The sequence below is a fragment of the Onthophagus taurus genome, chromosome 7 (assembly GCF_036711975.1).
Source record: "Onthophagus taurus isolate NC chromosome 7, IU_Otau_3.0, whole genome shotgun sequence".
NCBI classification, from domain to species: Eukaryota; Metazoa; Arthropoda; class Insecta; order Coleoptera; family Scarabaeidae; genus Onthophagus; species Onthophagus taurus.
This window is the reverse complement of record NC_091972.1, coordinates 7,431,286-7,447,691: the sequence shown is the minus strand read 5'-3', so window position 1 is coordinate 7,447,691 and position 16,406 is coordinate 7,431,286. Positions and strand designations below refer to the sequence as shown.

General features: G+C 32.5%; 1 protein-coding gene across 3 annotated transcripts in view; it reads left to right on the top strand.

Annotated features, from left to right (window-relative positions):
- The first annotated feature begins 4,923 nt into the window (after positions 1–4,923).
- Positions 4,924–16,406, top strand: part of LOC111422787 (defective proboscis extension response 12) — a 135,697-nt gene continuing 124,214 nt past the window's right edge. For all 3 annotated transcript variants that reach the window (XM_023056020.2, XM_023056021.2, XM_023056018.2), the window contains exon 1: positions 4,924–5,222. The gene's annotated coding sequence lies outside the window, so the exon portion shown is untranslated. The remainder of the gene's footprint in view (positions 5,223–16,406) is intronic.

The following is a 16,406-nucleotide window of genomic DNA, read 5'->3' as shown; positions in this document are numbered from 1 at the left end:
TTTTTCTTTCTACTTATAACAACCCGCTGAGTTTAGATCAATATCGTATTAATAACTAAAACTATCGATTCCCATTAAAGTTTCAAAGTTTTATTACGAAGCGGTATTAGACAAGTTCCCCTAAATATTTTATATTGGTAATAATAAAAAAGTCGTTCTAAATTTGACGTTATCCAAACAAAATTTATTATTATTTTACAAAGTTTAAATGCTTAAAAGATTAAGCACACCTCCGATAAAACTAAAACATTATCTATAGTTTATTAGCAGATTACCGTCGCCCTAATTTACATCAATCTGTTGGAAAATGCCGGAAGCTTAGTTTACTTCCGCAAGCTTACTAACCGTTTGAATTTTGGTATACAAACGCACCAATCAGTTCATTAGTGTGACAGGGTTTCACGTGCACACGACACGTCGTTGATATATCGGTGACATTTCTCTCTCTACGTGTGCTGCAACACCAGGCAGTTAAGTCCTCCTATATTTTGAAACCTGGAAAGCTCCAACTGGTTACGACACGATAACGTGAAAATAGCAAAAGTCTTTTATCTTCGATGGTCACACATTTTTACAATTGTTCTCTTCAACAGTTTTTATTTCATAGACGTATCTTTTGTTATCTTTTAAAGGCAATTTTGCTTGTTACTATGTTTACGGTAGATTAAAAAATAATGTATCTACTTTAATTTTATATTGAGACATTTCTTAAATAATTATATTTTAATTTATTTAGTGGGATATACATATCTATAAAACATAACTATTAGAGAATTAGATGAGAACTTGAAAGCTGCTTCCGATGGAATTTAAACCAAAGGAGGAAGTGTAGAAAATTTGAATAAGCCAAATAACATGTAATTTTTATAATCTTAGTATAGATCATAACGGGGATAATGAAGATATATATGAGATAGATTTTTAAGCCACCAAACTCAACCTAATAAGTTTCCGTTTGTATTACGGACATCAATGTTCTTCGCAACTGTTCCATTCTTAATAAAAATGAACTGTAAGTCCGCCGAAGAAAAGTTATTGCGCAAAAGAACCACTCCTTTAGGGACCGAGATTACATAGTCGACGCTGAGTGTTAAATCTCGAACCTCTGAGAATTGGGGTATAGAATTCCCGATCATTCCCAGCACACCGCTCGCCTAGGATGCATTCGATGTAAAGGACGATAGGGGTGGAATAACCATAAAAATCTGATTCCATAGATAAAGACATGATTTAGGGCAGATTTTAGGTATTTTGTTGTATTGAGCACAAATTAATATAGTTACCCACAAAAGAAATGGTTGTGTATCTTGATGTTCCACGATGGGCTGAAATTGAATTTAGAGAAAAAGAATCTGATAAAGTTTATAGATTAGAGCTTACAAAAATGTAGACTAATGGTTTAGTTTTCATAGTAAGTGAAAACAAACATATAATTTTTGTAAATCTAGAAGAATTGAAACAAATGGTTAAAGATGTCCTGAAACTATAATGAAGCAGTAATTACGACAGTGCGTCCACAAATAGGTCTCCAATACAAGGCAACATCAAGGCACTATTTTTTTATTATTACAGATCACATACAAGAAGTCCAATGCGTATTTAAAAGGCAATAACATGTCAAAGAGCAGTGTGTTACAAAATGGTAAATAAAATATCTGATCTCATAAAGGGAATACGTAACAATACGGTGCAGTAATTGCTCGTGTGGGAGAAAGATAGAGCAGCATTAATAACATAATAAAGTAATATTGAAAAAGCCTACATTATAATATTTTGCTCCATCTGTTGCAAAATCTGCAAAAACTGACTAGAATTGCAAACAATTTAAAAGTTATATTTCTTGTTAAAGTCTATACCTTCTAAAATCGATGATAGAATTTTGTTTTTGATACAGATTATGTTTTACGGTTCAGGAACAAACAATTATACTCAAGCAACCCCACCGAGAGGTCAAGGTTGAACGCCTATAGGAGCTCCAAGAATAGTTTAAGGTCAAAATAACTGAATCATATGAAAGAGAAAATAAGATCCAAACAAAAAGAAAATTTTCCAGACGGAAAATTGTGGAAGGAAAGAATAAAATTGGTCAAAGTTGAAAACATTGTGGTACGCCGGAATGAATAAGTATAATTTTGGTGACATAATTATTTAGCATCTGCAGGAGATTAAAGAAGCTGGCAATACTAAATTTAACTAACATTTCAAAAAGTATTTTGTCAAGAAGCTTATCGAAAGCTTTGCCAAAGTTCGTATAAATGACGTCAAAAACCTTACAAACTCAACCAAGTTCGTTTCTAAGGTCAAAGCGTAAAGGACAGAGGGGTTGAGAATTTAGGTCTGCTTTAAACGTCACCATTTTAATTCCCCAAGAAGTCAAGTCCTTGGAAATTGGTAGATGTAAAGGATTCAAAAGCCATTTTATAACCAAAGTAGCGCCTGTCGATGGAGTAAGTTGACTCCTCTGGTTTGCGTCACCAAGTTGGTTCAAAAATGACTTACAACGAATTGTCAGAGCGCAACTAAAAATGCTTTAGGGTCAAATCAGACACATTGATATTTTGCGGCATCAGCTAATGACGTATTTTGTAATTCAAGAGAAACAATAGGAACAACAAGATCGTTTTTATTTTTGATTTTATTGCATTAAATTATTAAACATTAAAGAATCCAATGATTTGCTTTTGAATAATTTTAAATTCTTTATAGATATCATCAGATATGACCGAAAATTAATTTTAGATCGGGTTTGCCGATAGTATCAGCAACATCTACCATTTTGAGATGGAGGCTTAGATGCTCATTGAGGCTGAAATTAAACGGGCGTGTTTTATAGATAAAGACATAGAGAAACTTCGCAAAATGAATCGAAAAATAATCGTATTATCGACAAGAAATGGATTTTGGCGTAGAAAGAAAATCTGGGAAACACCAGATGTTCAGCGAGAGAAAAAATGGACAGAATGGAATGAACGTATAACACATAAATGAAAAAAAAAGTGTACACACCGGAATGTGTAGCAGTACTTGAAAAAAACGTTACTAGAGATGTAAACTGATTTTAATATCTTTAATAATCACAAAATAATTTCTTATGTTTAAAATTAATTGTTCGTGTAATAGTGTGACTTTGGAATAAATGTAAACCGTATTGTTTACACAAGATTTAATCAATATTGCATATTAGATACAATCAGCACCTGCCCATAAATTGCACAATAGCATAATCTCCTCGGATTCGATGAAATCTGTATTATCCAATTGTATTATACGAGAATTGGGATTAATATCAAACCGATATTGTATATATATCTATATGTTTATCAGATAATATTATTGTTATCGTAAGGATCGTTTTAAGTGTTCACTTAACTAGAAATTAGCCTTTAAATTACAATTACCGCCGCCAAGTTATGGATTAACGGACACGGAAATTAACATTTCACCCGTGTTTCGCGTAATTAACTATGATTATTAATTATAATGCGCCTAGAGGCTAAGAAACAGGTTGCATGTAACTTTACCATTTATAACCAAAATGAGTTTTAAGAAACCTATTAAGATTTTAAGTTTACTTCCTTGTTATATAACTTGAGTATATTTGCGTGCCAAACATCATTATTATTTGAAGTATATGAAATAGAAAATAATTTACTGTTCGAATTTATCGTTTAGATAATAATAGAAAAAAGTGGAAGAAATGGGAACGAAGAAGTACTCTTTGAAAAGCGGACGTTACTTTCATCAAAATAAAATAAGATGAAATCCGGCGTGTTGGTGTTTCGCTTGAATTCCCGAGAGTTCTGGCTGAGTAGCTACCGGTCTTCCTTCGAAATACTTTTAGGTTCTAGGTCTCTTGTTAACACAACACACATCCACCAGTATACGTCGATTTCAAACCGTCCATTGATTTCTAGTGTCCGTTTTTGTTCAAGTTGACAGAACAGTGTGAAAATGTTCCAGGTCTCAAGACAGATTAACTAGCATCACGATACGTGATATGAAACATTTATTAATGCAATTATTTTCTAAATTAAAAGTTGAATGCAACGAAATTAATTAAATTAAATCGGATCATGCAGTTAGTGATTTAAAATCGTAACGTGTTAATGTCCATGTACTCATAGTTATAGAAATTGACATGCTGTTATGGTTTTGACGCGGATTAAACGAAAAAGTAACTGAAAATCGATTATAAATTTTCCAACGAACCGATTATTGAAGTTGTTTACTTCATGTCAAGATTTTTTTTAAACCTATTTTCCAGATTCGTTTTTGTAGATAGTATGTTTTGTATCTATAAAAGTTAGGGGATGGTTGAATTTATCGGAAACATCACCTTGTTAACAGGTGTTCCAGCAACCCGAATCGATATAATAAAAGTAAATGTATCGCCAAATCGGCCCTGTTAACCCGACCGTAACAGAATGCACTGTCGATAACAGTAAACCCAGCGAGCTCTGGAAAACCCGGGTTATTGCAGAAAGAACGAGTTGAGGGTTGATGGGATGGTGGTGAAGGTGCTAAGTTTTGTAAACGTTAATGCAGCAATGTTTATAAATGAATATTTAAATTTTTAGAAAATTTTTTTTTCAAATAAAAGTAATTTAGTGTTAAGCGGTGATTAAGTGGATGTTAAGTCCTGATTTTCTCAAGAAGTTTTCATTAAGTGTGTTATACAACAAGTTTTCTATTTTAATTTGGTACAAAAATCATTAAAATATGTATATATTATATAATTGTTTTGTAATAGATTGTTACAAAAAGATATATCAAAAAAATAGAGATGGTTAGTCCCTGAAGAAGCTGCGATTCACATCAATAAGTGGAGACAGACGATCGGCAACCATCGGTTCCCTTCGAAGGGCCTCGTCCTGCCGGCAGAGTGGCGCTGTAGTCAATACCGCAGTTGAGAGTGTCCTGGCAGGATCGTGTAGTTCCGAGTCCTGCCGATGCTAGATGTGCGTCTTTGAAACTCTCTCGCGGAGGTTCGCGGTAAAAATTGTGATTTTGAATAAATTTTTTGAAACAAAAATTATTTATACAAAAACTGTCATAAATTAAAAGAAAATAGTGATTGTTTTCGTTTTGTTTCCATGTAGTGAAAATTTTTGTGATCAAAAAATTAAAATAATATAGTATATTAAAAATTAATGTGTATTTGAACCTTCAAAGTTTCCGTAGTTAACTAAAACTAATTAGGATTCTGTGCTTCTCCTTTTACGGTAAGTTCAAAAATAATTAATCATGTTTACATTTTTCTTCAACTTTGTCCGGGAAAAACTTTCCAATGTGTCACAAACACGGTGATTTATTTATAAATTTAGATTTTTGCCTTCACAAATTTATGTACGATAGAAAAAAATGTCCTTTAGTGTTCTCCATCGTTCACTTTGACGTATTAATCGTTTAGTTAGATCGGTCGCGTCCATTTGGTTGATTATTTCGAAATCGGCTTTCATTGGAATCAGTTTACCGCAGAACTCCGCGCTGCTTTTCTGCCTGGAAGGATTCCAAAACACACCGCTCCATTGCTCCTGTCTGCAACTGGAACGCTGTTTCCGCAAAATAGTTACTTCCTGCCGCAAAGTAATGGCTCCGTCTGAAAATGAAAACGTTAAAATATGGACTTTAGTTTTGCTAGAACAAAACTTACTGTTTGGATTCATTAGTTTATAATTATTTTGAACAACATACCTCTATTATAAACATATTTTTAACTTTAATTTGTCAAAAAAATTTTATTTCTTATACATTAATTTAGAATAATTTGGAACTTGAAGAATTTTTGTTTCAATTTAGGTTAAATCAAAAACTATATAGAACCCATTATATATTCTATGGCAACAGATAATTAGTCAGCTTTCTTTAGGAATTGTATCCGTGCTCCATTTCTGGTATCAAATGATGATTTTGGAGCATTTTTTTTTTTTCAATCTGACTTGTACGACCAGAAAAAATCGGGTACAGTACCAGTAATAATACATACTGCAGCATTATGTTGCACCAGTCTATGGCAAAACATTAGAATCATCGCTGTTGTTGTAAAACGGGATATTGTTAGAAGATTGGTTTCAGAAATATTTTTTCTAAATTGGCTTTTTGTTTCTGCTTCAGTGGAAGTGGCACTTTTATTACAAGCGTTGTTGATGCATCTGCCGGAATTAGCAAAGAGAAGCAAGATGTTGGTATATTTTCAGTGCATGGTCTTCTTTATGTTTCTTAACTAGACAAAAAAAATTTCAAGTGTAGCTGCTGCAGTCATATTTCTACCTGCTACGGTTTCATTTGGTGATTACAAGTAGATTGATTGCAAAAATAATTAAGTAGAAGTTTCTTAATTCGACTCTAAAAAAGCCTTCAACCTCAGCAATATGGCTAAATCTGAAATCGCCGCTAGTGTTATAGAACTGATGGTTGCGAGAAAACTGGTTTCAGAAATATTTGCTCTTAGTTGCCTTCTTCATTATCATTCCTGTCACCTTGAACATTGTCCCAACCATCTCTCAACGTTATCTTTGATAACGCTAAATCTTAAACATCACTGTCTCGCCCATCTTTGAATATCGTTGCAGCGCGATGAAATATTGTATAATTGATGCTCCTAGATCTAACAAAAAGTATGCCTCTTAACATTGTGTCTTCTTCAGAAAATATTCATAACGGAATAAGCACACAAAGTATGTTTTTCTACCTTTGTAAAATATGATTTTTAAGTGAGGGAATTCTCCTACTTCTTCTAAGTTTCTGGAGAGTCATCGTATAAAACGAAGAAGCTCCGAAGACAAATCTAATAATTGTCATTATGTGAGGGAGAGGCTATTGCAACGAAATACAAATAAGTATTGGAAACACATTTCAAATCATCTGATTTCATCGAGATACTTACTTTGTCCACTTTAGTATCGATATTACTTTACCTGTATTTCCGTTATTTTTGATAAATGTGATTTTTCGCTGAAAAAACTATAATTTTATCAAATAGATTCTCGACTTTACATCAGAACTTAAGTGAGGACAACTAACAAACAGAATCCAAAGAAACCCTCCAATATTTACCCAAAATATAGTGATTGTAAAACTTTGTGAGCTTTTAAATAAAAATGGCTTCTCAGAAATACACGATAAAAATCGTGAATATTGGTCACGTTAAAAATCACTTTTTTTTTTCTCTGATTAAAAATCTGGATGAATTTTTTGGTGCTTTATGGTTTAGGTCGTATTTGAGAGAGTATCGTTTCTCTGTTAAGAATGGTTAGTGTGGTGTTCTGCATTCTTCTGTATTTTCTTTTCTTCATTAATTAGAAGTGACCTAGTTTTGTGCTGAATCTGATGAAATCGTAGACTAGCTGTTAGCATATGGATGCTTGATGTGTTTCATCGAACCTATATTATACACTGACTTCCCTGTACTTTTAGGTAGCAGAGTTGATAGACACTCTGTCTTTATTATAACGTTCTAGGACGCCATAATCAGATGAGTATAGAAATCAGCTATTAATTTAACGAAGGACGATTTGCAAATGAAGTTAGTCTTTCAGTATTGTACAAAAGCATTATATTATTATTATAAAAGTTCTGACTTTTAGTTCAGAATTAATAATTGCTAAAGTTAAAATTTAATTTTGTCACTCACAATCAAACAGTTTATAAATGGATTCATTAAAATGTGAACGGAGCACGGCTTTTCATTTAGATCTTCTGTCACTATTGAAACTGGTGTAATATATTTAATAAAATTATTTTATTTTCATTAAATTCAAATCTGTACCACTCTTATTAATTACATTTATTATACAATGCAAAAAAAATAGTTATTAAACATCAGAGGCCCGATTTTGGATATTTTCCTCTACAATATGATTCGGTGTTGTATACAAATTATTTTTAGTATTCCAGTTTATTTTATAAAAGCAGTAATGTTCACATTCAAAAAATGGATTGATTTATTCAATTCACATTAAATTGTATTTACAACGATACAATGAAGCAAAACACTCCCGTTTGCATAGGAAATCAAATATGAAATCATACCTCTATAATAAATCAATTCATTGAATAAATATTTGTTGCTTTTTATAACAAATTTTAATATTTATAATTATAATCATTCAATTTTTAAACAATTCAATGTAAAAAACATTATTTTTTTCACATTTATTCTCTATACAATTAGGTCCGGTTTCGTTTCTTTACTGGTTTGGTGGTCGTTTCAGGTCGAGCTGTTTAAATACGAAACGGTTTGATAACGTAGAAATGCGAACTCGACGGCGCGGCGCAACGTTGGCCACTTTTAATAGATTTTCACGGGCATATTAATTTAGCAAAATAAACTTTATAACGTAAATTCGCGTTTGCCGGGCGAAAGTAAACAAAGGCGTGCACTAACGAGACGGGCTAATTGAATAAATTTGGACCGCACAAACAAACCGACCCTAGGGCTACCGGGTTCTGCATTATTATTTGTTCGTTATTGGGATACGTGCATTTCTGGTATGGTATAAACGGTGCATTACATTAGGGATTGGGTCGAATTAGCCATCAGGTTTTAGGGTGAACTGGAGCTCTCTGCGAATCGAATCGACTCGGTCTAATAACGAGACATCATTAAGCTGTAAAGGTTCGGTTACAGTTTCATTGGAGACCCTACGATATTGGTTTTCAAGTTTCTCCACTCCGTTTGGCAAACCGCAATAAAAAGGGATTAAAAATTGATCACGCCGCCAAACCTAATTGAAACCTGTTTGGACTTTTCGTTGCCTTTTATACAAACACACTAAAAATAGTTAATCCTCTTTATTGTGTTTCTACGAAAAAAAATTCTTTCATTCAAAATTGACTGAAACCGTTTGTATGAAGGCGTGATATTGCTTAATATAATTAAGAACTGGGTCATGGTATTAATTACGAACGTAATTTATTTTTTATAAAAAAGGACGCCCCCAAGGATGGTGATTAACTGGCGATAACATGGAAAAACGTGTAACATCCGTGTGCAATAAAGTCGAAATAGAAAACGGCATCCTGTACATTCTCCGGAATGTGTAACACTTGCACGATAATGTCGTGGATATTAATGAGAAAGATTTCGATCTGACTTTTACTATTCTACACCCACATCGTTAAATTTCTTCGTATCAAGTTATACTTTTATTCTACAACTTAATTCATAATATTCGCTGAAACCTTTTTATATCATGAACAATCGATAAATTTAAGTCTAAAACTTTAGGAATACAATTGCGATTGTATATATATTCGATATTTACCCAGATTCAACAATCGATACCTGCGGTATATTTTGTTTCGTTGGAAAGTTTGCGGGCTATTTACTGGCCGACTTTGAAAGTCAACCACCCAAGTTTGCCCGGACATTTATTTGTCTGACAAATCGGTTTACACGAAGTCAACAAGCAACCAAGCGATGTACCGGGTTTTACGCAAATACCTATTTACTGTTCTCGTACATTGTCGGAAGACACAACAACATATAAATGCCTCCAAATTAAACCAAAGAAGAACAAGTTAATTTAGATTCACGTTAACAACACAAATCATATTTCATGTGACATTTTACATTTACATTCAAATTTACAATGTATGTTATGTTTCAGTCTAACTTTCATTTTGGGCATCATAATGTATTAAGCTTCGTGATATAAGTCACTATTAATTGTCTAATTTTTGTGCGTAAACATTTTGTAGATAGCAAAGTGAAAATAACATTTAGCATTGCACCCACTTGTAAATCGTCCGGTTATCGTCGCAACACTATAAACGCGCTATTTATGACGTTTTAATGGGGCGTAATTAGATAACGTTGCTAATGGAATTGGGGACATTTAACGAGAGTAGGTGAAACCAGTAGACCATTCTGTGGGCCAACTATACCGTGGCCTTTAGTATACTCTATAACTTCCGAGTATCCAAGCTTTAGTTGGAGTAATTTACCATTTATGTGTGCCCTCGCTAATGAATGAACCGAAAGGTTTAGTTGAGGAAATGTGCAAGTTGTTGCGTAAAGTTTAGATTAAAACTTTTAAAAATAAATTTGTTTCTGGTTCAATCTTATTAACTGGTCGACAGTTTAGTTGTTGACGAAAAACTAATTAATAGGATTAATTTGGTTGGTGCTTGTAAGCTATCAACCTACTTAATTTACCGTAACGATAAAGCGGAGGGAGGGTTGTTTGCCTAAACCCCGTAAATATGTCGCTTCGGCTAAGCGCACACCGAAACGTTCTCTTTAAAATGCCTCGAGTTGCGTACAGAAGATTTGTTATCGTTCTAAATTGCACCATTAAAGCGATCTCGAATTAAAGGTGAGGTAGGGGATTAACGAAGTTTGATGTTGGCGTAAACTGCAAGTTTCTGTCTTGATATCGTGGTGTAGTTTATCGCCACCATTACGTAATCTTATCGATAAAAATAAATCTAAACGTTTCACTGAAAAAAAAAGTTTTTATTTTTCACTTTTAAAAATACTCTTTTCGGAGATATTTATAGTTGTATATGGAATACTGACAAGATAAATTCAACGTGAATCCGACACGTTTTAAATAATGGAAATGTCAGAATGGACGAAACATAAATATTGAGCGCATATATTTCGTATATCTACTAAAACTCGATGTTGTAGGAATGTAGATGTGGTTCTAAACTTTATTGTTGTTATTCATTGTTTTTGTCATAAAATTTTTCATTATATTTGATTATTTTTTAATATTTATAGTCTTTAACCGTTAACCATAAAGAGAAAATTCGCAAATTCTGCGATCGAGAGATAGGGTAAGCTAAAGAATTTCGTCATAATGTAAGGCGAGGTGCTCCTGGAGGACTTGCCTTGAAATGTTCTCATTATTTCAACGGTTCGGGTAGCTGTAATGGTTACGATTTACTCTCGACGTCAAAGAATTCCACTGGTAAAATAAAATAAGGCGGACAGCTTTACAACCAAGCTGCTAAGTAAAACAGAATTTGTTTCAAAAGATCATCATCAATTGAAATAGAATTGTTGTCATAGGCAATTGTCATTAGAATATATCGTTTTGATGTTGTTATTACGGACGAAAACTAAACGAACCTTAAAAGATCCAATATCTCAAGATTATCGAAAAATAAATTGACAATGAATAATTCGTATGAATAGCTGCATTTATACTTGCAAATACTTTGACTTTGAGGTGCGAAATCTCGGAAATAATGAAAAGTAGTTTAATGTTTGTTGGTCTAAATACGAGTAGTAGTAATTTTAATGGCAATACAACTCTAAACGGTCAAGAGAGTAGTGACAAGAACATTAACAGTAACTACAACTGCACAACGTGGCAAGCCCGTTGTCTACATATTCTGATCTAAAACATTGTTCTGGTTTTTGCTGTCCGGAGAAGTAATAACAGAAGTTGCATGTTCATTGCATACAGAGGCAGAGTAGAGCATGTAATTGTCGTCTCTATTCATATAAACTGCAAAAGCCGAAAAAAAGCTAGCTTTCTGAAACTCATATGACTTTATAATCTGCGTCAATAGGTTGATGAGAAACATAGTCCATGTATTGCGCAAACCAGGAACATTTCGGTAATGGAGCGAGATAGATGATTCTGCAACTCTAATAATAGTGCAACATGATTCCATTCTACTCAAATCATAATGGTAGTTAATATAGACGAGTTAACAAGATTACCATAATTTTTTCACGCTAAATAACTTCAACCCAGAATGCTTCTCTTCGAAATTGCTGTAGCAAAGAGTCAAACATAGAGCCTGTAATAAAATGCATAATTACATTTTTGAGTCTATTTTCCTACACATAAACTTCATGAACTTGATGTTAGATATATGCAACACTGTGCGTAATGTCAGTGCTTAGCTAAACATTTTCAAAATGACAATCAATAATCTGTCATCTTTCTGCACTGACTCAATTTGATTTTGATGTTTAGATTTCAACGATTTAGTTAAAGTTTCCTGGGATTTCCAAAGGATTTCTAAAATATCTCTGATCTTCTAAGAATTATCAACAACATTCTACAATTTTGTAAAGATGTCCTAGGATTTCTAGAGGATTTTGAAAAATTTCCATAAAGTTCAGTGGATATCCAAAGGCGATTTATAGAGATATCCAACAGTTTCTAAGGGTTTTCAAATATGTCCAGTAATCTTTAACCCTTTGTGTCCCAAGAAGTCAAACATTTTGAAACTTTGTGACAGAATCAGACAGAATGAAAACGCTATCAAAATACACTCAGTAAAGGCGTTTGGAATAAAATTTTAGCAAAATATGCAATCCCCCTATTTTCGCATAGTCTAAGTGTCAAAAAAGATGCTAATTCAAAAATTCCTGGAAACCGTGTTTATTGAAATTAAGAAATAAAACTTATTTTAAATTGAAGCTTGAAGCTTTCTGTTAAAATCGATGTACAACAATCGATGGGTTGAATTAAAAAAATATTGAGAAAAAGCGTATTGAGTTAAAACTAACATTTTCGTATAACCTAAAAGTGTCAAAAAAGATGCTAATTTAAAAATTCCTGGAAGCTGTATTTATTAAAGTTAAGGAATGAAACTTATATTAAATTAAAGCTCAAAGTTTTCTCTTTAAAATGATGTATAATAATTGTTGAGTTGGATTGGAAAAATATTTTAAAAAAATGTTGAAACAAAACTTACATTTTCGTATAACCTAAAAGCGTAAAAAAAGATGCTAATTTAAAAATTCCTGCAAGCCGTATTTATTGAAATTAAGGAATGAAACATATTTTAAATTAATGCTCAAAGCTTTCTCTTTAAAATGATGTATAATAATTGTTGGGTTGGATTGGAAAAATATAGAGGAAAAAAAAGTTGAAATAAAACTTACATTTTCGTATAACCTAAGAGTGTCAAAAAAGATGCTATTTTAAAAAGTCCTGGAAGCCGTATTTATTGAAGTTAAGGAATGAAACTTATTTTAAATTAAAGCTCAAAGTTTTCTCTTTAAAATGATGTATAATAATTGTTGGGTTGAATTGGAAAAATATTAAGAAAAAAAATGTTGAAACAACACTTACATTTAAAAGAGTCAAAAAACATGCTAATTTAAAAATTCTTAGAAACCATGTTTATTGAAATTAAGGAATGAGACTTGTTTTAAATTTAAGCTCAATGTTTTCTTTTTAAATTGATCTGTAATAATCACACCTAATAACCATTTATCAAAGATATACCTTCTTCTAACAACAAAATTCAACAGCACCACTTTTCACTAAACTCCTAACCTCACATCTGGATGAATAAGTTTAAAGTGTACCTAAAAATCCTACAGTGCGGATTGCGACGTTTTTTATACAGATTATTTCTTGTATACACTTGTATAGTAGAAAGTACAGACAGCTCTAAAAGCGCCGAATAGATAAGTACAGTTTAAAATGAGTGTTTAAAATTACCGGTACTTTAAAGTACCGTCGGGACACAAAGGGTTAAAGGATTTCAAAGATATCCGTAATGTCTAAGAATTTTCTAGGATTTTCTCAGATTTTCACGGGGTTCTTCAAAGATACCCAGAATTCTTAAGTACTTTCTAAAATTTTGAAAGATTTTCTGGAAATTATAAAAGACTAAAAAGAAAGTTACTTCAGAACATCAATTCAAATAAATTTGTTTTAGACAGATTTTCCTAAACCTAACAATTTTAATATTTTAATTGAACTTTGAGAAAAAATATGACCAAATTTCTAAAAAGACATTTTTATTATACAAAAATAGAGTAAGAACTAAAATTAATTAGTATAATTAATTTGTGACCTATCATAAACTAATGCTAATATAATTATGATCGTGAATTAGAACTGTTTACATTATCATACATCATCACCCCACCTCCACCACATCTTGATATGTTAATAAGATTGCAAATCAGTCAATATATGTCCTGTCTTACTTACATACGAAGAAAATTCAATACATTTTATTATCTTACGTCACCGCTTTGCGTGACGACTACCGATATATAACGGAAAACTTCGGTGGTTTCAAAAGTTTTTCCATAAATAAAACCAAATATTTCATGGGCGATCGCGTGAAGTCAATAGTAATACTAACCCTTCTTCACACATTATGCACAGTTCTATTTATTTTTTTGAAAAAAGTAAGCTTTATCACGAAATTTTTCGCATGGAAATAAAATTTCCCGCATCGTTTTATTATTTAATTTGATTTATAATGTGGACATAAGTAAACAAATTCAGAATTGCTACCAAGAACATCGGAATGTTGACATTCTAACCGTTTTCACCCTCTTGAGTAAGTATTTTCTAACCTCAAGTGCGGGAAAGACTTCGTGCGTGCTTATCTCTCTGAGAGATTAAATTTCCAAGAAACGGAATTTAAATGGAGGTTCAAAATGTTGTGTACATATAGTGAAAGGAAAAAAGTCGAGATTAAAACTTTTTAAAAGCTACTCAGATAGTTGATTAATGTGAAAGATATCTATTTCGCTAATCTAACTTGATCGTTTGATTGAGATCAAAATTACTTCAAAGTATTCTTAAGAAAACGTCTGTAACTTCCGGTTATCTAGATGTTGAAATTAGCTTCTCCTTAAGTCCTTTTGTCGACATTTACCATCAAAGATGTCAGATACGAAAGTTTCCGGCCAGTAAACTGTAGAAACCGTGACAGATATCGATTGCTTCCTCCTATTACCTTATGTTCTCCCTTTAAGACAGAGTAAATTGGTTTGACGAAGAATATTGATTTTGTTTACGACGGTAAATTAGTTGCTGCCAACGAACGAATTAACTTATTATTGGCGATTAACATTATTCCGGAGTTCGCCTCGCTTCTTCTATCCATGGCTCTTAAATTAAATGTTTATTTATAAACAAGGAAACATTACAAGGTTTTCCATTGAGATTTTATACAGACGTCTGCGTTAATGCGATTTAATTAGGCACTGGAAATGTCTGATGACGGCTGTTTTCATGCAAATTTTATGACGACTAAAGTGCATTGTCTTAGCTTAGCTCGTCAAGTTTTAATCAGCTTTATAGGGAACGATATGCATGTATTCAGTTCTTAACGAGGAACGTTGCTGCTGTACTTCTTCCATATTCAACGCAAAATGTAAGAACCATGTTTGTTAAACCTTCGTAATTATTACTCGCAGAGTATTGATTTTGTATTAGTCTCTAAGACGTAAAATCGATGCGACAAGCTTGGTATATGCCAAGGATTAAAGGCAGTTATCAGTCTTCGTCCTTATGAGATCTTCTCGTGCCACCAACTCAAGGACGTCTCCGGGAATGTAATTACTTTATCTCGGATCAGCCGAGCATCATTAAGGGTCTTCCTCAGAAGGTATTTTTTGGAACTCTCAACCAAGACGTTTACTACTTCAGAGTAACGAACGTTTAGCAGTTTAAAGACATTAACACAGATTTAGTGGTTCTTAATTTGAAATGATTCGGTTAACTCTTTCAAAATGACTAGTTACTTCAATTCATGAAAATTTACATTTTAAACTAAACGGATTAAATGTATTCAAACCACAAATCTATTTCTGGCGCGTTTTGCTTTTATTTCAATTCATCGATTTAATTGTGTGCTGAATTTAGTATTAAACAGTAAAACTGTGTTTGTCTGTTTAACGATTTGATTATTCATTCACAAACGTATTATACTAAAACAATGTTGTTATTATTATAGGATGGATTATCGACAGCAATGCAAAATTTTCATTTATGCGCAGATTCTTGCATACGAAGGATTTAATATTTGCTAAAGTTGTACATGAACAATATTCCTTTTAGCTTGTTCATAGTTATTGTAATAATTTAAAGGGTGTTATAATATATGCTGTACACGAGCAGTGTGCTTTACCTGTTTGGTTGCCCTGAATATAGTTTAATAAAATAACGTTTCACGAGGGATTACAACACATCGTTTAATTATCTATATAAATATTAGAAGTGGTGAAATTAGAAGTTAATGTTTTTCTCATACGTTTCATACATTTTGATACAAACATAATCGTTAAGATGGTATATTTTCAGGGTGGAAACTCTAATGAATATCATCAGGAATAATAAGATTATCAATAGAAACAAGGACAAATAGATTATCTCTTTGAATTAGTACTAATTAAGCGTATGTATTCGATTATTGTGCTAATTAAAGAGAGGGATAGAAACTGTAATCAGATAGTTTTAACATCAACAAACCTATATTTTGGCTCCGAATATAGCTGCCTAAAGGTTATACTCAGTTTGACCCTTTTTACTCAGCTGAACTTTTTGTCAATATCCACAGATTTAGTCTACGATTTTAACAGTCAATCACCAAACTTAGCTAATTGCTCCGACATCATTATAAAATACACGCTATTGCAAACTACTTACACCACTTCCTGCTATTAAAACCTTGGAACTCAT